The 4,595-nt window shown below is 35.6% G+C and overlaps 1 long non-coding RNA gene across 6 annotated transcripts in view; it reads left to right on the forward strand.

The window, feature by feature from the left end:
- The first annotated feature begins 333 nt into the window (after nt 1-333).
- Nucleotides 334-4,595, forward strand: part of LOC110706141 — a 5,000-nt gene continuing 738 nt past the window's right edge. For 2 of the 6 annotated variants that reach the window (XR_002508238.1, XR_002508242.1), the window contains exons 1-4: nt 334-1,049; nt 1,746-1,871; nt 3,128-3,197; nt 3,760-4,204. This is a non-coding gene — a long non-coding RNA (uncharacterized LOC110706141). The remainder of the gene's footprint in view (nt 1,050-1,745; nt 1,872-3,127; nt 3,198-3,759; nt 4,205-4,595) is intronic. The other 4 variants (XR_002508243.1, XR_002508241.1, XR_002508239.1 and 1 more) reach the window with 4 other exon arrangements.

Below are 4,595 nucleotides of genomic sequence, written 5' to 3' on the forward strand. Positions count from 1 at the left end.
CATATATTGTCTTGGGTAAAAGTTCGTTGTGAAACAAACATGTAGCTCCTTCTCGAGCTACCTTAGCCCTTATTAAGCTACTTAGCTCCCACTAAGTCAATGAACTCCCACTGAGCTAAGAGCCCAAGACATATACTTGAAAAGACGCTAGAAACTATTACTATCCATAACTGAATATGATGTCCTTTCTTAGCTTTGACACTTTTCACTAGTAGAAAAAATGAATTAGGCACCGCACTTTTCGCACCGGTTCTTGAAAACCGGTGGTAAAAGAAATGGGCGGGATTGGGAAAAAGACTTTTCGCACCGGTTTTGACCAAACCGGTGGGAAAAATTTGTTTTTTGCACCGGTTCTAACCAAACCGGTGTTAAAAGTTTGTTTTTCTACCGGTTCGTTTCGAACCGGTGCGAAAGCAATAGTTAAATAAAAAAAAAACCCGGTCTCCGATCTTACTTTTACTCTTCCGTAGTCCCTCTTTCATCTCAAACCCCTGTATAATCTCAAACCCTACTCCGCTTTTCACTTTCATCACAATCTCCTTTTCTCTCCTCTCCCCGTCATTACAGATCTGTCGCCCTAAAACTTCTGGCTCGAGACTCCATCGCCGTCACCACGACACCAATTGGTGAAGGTGAATTTCTACCTTTTCGTCCCTCAATCATCTTCTTCTTGCATTTGCTTCTGAAGGTGTCCGCAATTTTGGATCTTGGTTGTGGTAAGGTGGGGGTTTCAGATCTTTGTGGTGGTGAGGTGGGATTTTGATTCATTTCCTTGGTGGTGGTAATTTGGGGATTCAGATCTAAATTAGTGGTGGTTTTTGGGGTTTCGATTTTGTTGGAGGTGGTAATAAGGTGGTTGTTTCGGTTCGCTGGTGGTCGTGCGAGTTGGTTGGGGGTTTGTTGGTGGTCGCTGGTGATGTGGGGCTTCAATTGGTGGTGGTGCGAGTTGGTTGGGTGGCTTTTGGGTGGTTGTGGTGGGGTTTCATGGCGGTGAGAGGGTGGTTACAAGGTGGGTGCTGGTGGTGATTATTTTCTCTCTCATCCAATTGGTAAATCTCTATTGTTTCCGTCATACTGATTCTTTTTCCGGATTTTTCAATACAACACTACATATTTAGCTCTACTTCATTCTTATACTCGAATTTCTCTCTCCTTAATTGGTTGAATTTATTAATCTTTAATTGCTGCCTGCTTATTTAAGTATGATTTTTTCTTCAATTCGGTTTGATTTCTACTAATTAAGTTATTTTTTCTATGATTCGAGATTAAGGGTTTTTTTATTGTGAGGAAAATTTGGGATAATTCGAGAAATTTTGACTAATTTTCTGTTAGCTTTGTGTGTCACGATTGAGCATAAAATTGTTACTATATGACTTTGTGATAGTTCTTAATTAGGTAAAAATGGTGTTGTTTTTGAGGTTTCTGATACTGCATTTTGATCAGGTTTATGATATATTTGATCAGAAATCTCTCTTTTTACCTCCATCCCCCCTTGTATGTGTGTGTGTGTGCATGATCTTTGTTGAACTGCTGTAAACTTGCATGCTCCATCATCCTTCCTGGCAGATGTAGTTTTATATCTGCTTGTATGCTTCTTAGTAAATATTTGCTTTTAATAAAGATAAATTTCTGATCATATGTCTTTCTCATACAGGAAAGTAGAAAATGACATCTTAATATGATGTGTTGGGAGGCCAATTTTTTTTCTTGTTGCTGAAATTCGAGCTGACATAGAATATTTTAAGTCTGTGATTCAGGTTCGCACTGGATGTTTACGTTCTATGATTTACTTAACCGTGCAGTTCCAAATCATACAGCTTTGTCATCAAATTATTTGCAAAATCTATATGGATCCAAATTCCAGGTTAAAGGTACTTCATGTTCCCTCCTTTTTCCATAATCTTTGGCTCAAGGCATTTTCTTGAATTGTTAAGAATGTTTTCAGTAATTAGTATAGTATACACAATTTATGCCTTACAGCTCTCAATCTTCTGTAGTTGTACTGATTGGTACATAAGGTCTAGTTGTACATTTATAGTCAACTAAGGATTGTCATTGGATTTCCAATTCATTATCATTGATGGTGGATTCGTAATATCCTTTCTTTTGCATTTCTAATGCTCTTTTAACTTCAGCTTTGAAATTGTGGCGTGGAAGTAGGTATTCACCGAGTCTTAGCTTTAATATTTGTCTCAAGCTATAACTGACATTAAAATTTTGACATGGTGGATGTGGACTAATTTAATTCACTTTCATGCTTAATTTCAGTTCATATTCATCTCTTAATCTCTAAAGAAACCAAATCTTTTGGAGTTTCATATTCCATCAGAATTGGTGTTATATGTTGATTTACAGCAAGTTATCTAGGCAAGACAACTGTTTTAGAGTTGAGCAAGTAATAAATTTTACATAGCAGCATCTGCCTAAGGCCCTAAAGTGAATAGATTTGTGAAATTGATTTTGATATTTTAAATGTGTAGAATATCTTGGAAGAAAGTCTTTGCTTTCTACTTTGTATCTATCAATTATCAATAACTATGTTGCTTAGAGCAAGTCAAATTTATCTCTTTGTAACAACTTCCTTCACATATCACAAAACTGTAAGGTGGTGAGGAAGAGGACTTCAACGAATGTACAAATAACATCTAATAGAGTCCTTTCCATCAGTTTATTTAATCTCCCTTATGTAACTCTGTATAAAGTATTGATGTTATGTTACATTAGTTGATTGATTGTACCCTTCTTTTTCAAATTTAATTATCTATATGTTTTCTCTTGTCTGCTGTTTGGTTTTGTAAAATTGAACATGTATATCATCAATCAAACATATATCTGCTTTGAGGAAACAACTCACAATTTACACTGTTGCTTTCATGAAAATATAGTCCTAGCTGTCTTTTGACACTAAGATCTAATCCTTTGAAGGCAAAAATTATGTGTAAACTCAGTGCCTGAGCGTAGCTGCCCTCAATGTAGGATTTGGTGAATGCAAGTGGAAAAATTTAGAAACATACTCATAGTCATAGTTGCAGTTCAGCCCTTTAGTCTGCATTTTGCTTCTCTTGTTGTTGCTTGTTGATTAATTGAAAGTCAGTTTGATCTAGGTTGATATTTATTTTTGGTCCAGGAATTGAAAAGGAAGAGATAATTTGTGCCAAACAGGAGCTGGGACAGAAAAAAAACTTATAGACCTACAGGTAATGTCTTATCCAATATCTGTTCTTTTATAACAGTATTACCCATCGCTTTGTGGTAAACCCTCGTTTTAGTGCTTGTTGTGTCTTAGTATTCGTTTCTGAAATTTGCATAAATAATTAAACTAAAGCTTTTTTACCGGAATTGTGATGATAGGTGAAATGTATCATGTCTTTTAACCGTATTTGAGTATTGTACATTCTGACTCTTGAGAATTTAGAGGAAGGGGGATAGTCTTATTGGGCTATCACTAGTAGGAAAACTTAAATGGCACCGCCAAATGCTTATGCTTGAATGGCTGCCTTTTAAACTTCTAGGGGGATAGTCTTTATGAACAATGTGCTGAGTGGGGAGTTGATTTTGGTAATGTAATGGCTGCCTTTTAAACTTCTAGGGGTCACTATGCTTAAATGTAGTGGGTCTCTACCTAGTGTAAATGATTTATGCTTTAAGTCATGTTGAATTTTTAATGAAAAATCATTTATCACATACATCTAAACTCTGTGCTAAAAGATGTTGACACTTTGTTAATATTTGATAAATTCAACATCAATTTTTTTCCAGGTTGGAGATCTTTTTAACCTTCTGAGTGCGATTTTTTTTGGTGTCCATATGTTGAAGTCTTAGAGAATTTCAAGAACCACAACAAAAGAGAACTTCATACCACTCCTTGGATATGAGGTTGAGAGCCTTGTCAAAATATCAACCATAACGTTTGGGCAATTGGGTGTTTCAATTCCTAGGCAGCCAATAGTTAAAAGAATGTAAATTTTTTATTTATTTTTATCGCACATGTTGATATTTTTGCCTGTTTTCTGAGCAGTTCTGAGGTTTCATCCAGGTATGTGTTGTTGCAGTCTCATCAATCACCTAGTTCTTATTCGAAGGCTGGTTTGATGAAAGTCATAGACCTTGGACATGGGAATTGTTTTTGGTATCATGGGTCTCTTTTCCTTGGATATTAGCAATATACACAGGAGTGCTCTCCGGGATATGCTTATGGGTAGAGGTACCTCTCTGTTCAAAGTTTAGTTAAAATAATGCGAGCCTTCTTTCTTTTTTTGCCCACTCATGGTTGCTTATTATTTAATCTTGATCTCTCATCTTATTTCTAATTAGGTTTTTTGCTTGAGAAAATTTTAATGAGCACATTTTTTAAAGAGTGCAGTATGGTAGCAAGATAACATGCAGATTACATTTTGAATTAGAGTAATGTTGAGAACTTTGGCATGAATATAAACTTATTAACTTAAGCATTTAGGAGTGATATAATTAAGCATTTAGAATGTTGATTTATCGAAAACTTGAGTAAAGACATGGATTAATTAAGTTCAAAAGACTTGATCTTTGTATTTGCATTGAATAAAGGCTAGTCTCTAGTTACAATCATGGCTAGTATT

Source organism: Chenopodium quinoa, unplaced genomic scaffold, assembly GCF_001683475.1.
Source record: "Chenopodium quinoa cultivar QQ74 unplaced genomic scaffold, ASM168347v1, whole genome shotgun sequence".
Classification (NCBI taxonomy): Eukaryota; Viridiplantae; Streptophyta; class Magnoliopsida; order Caryophyllales; family Amaranthaceae; genus Chenopodium; species Chenopodium quinoa.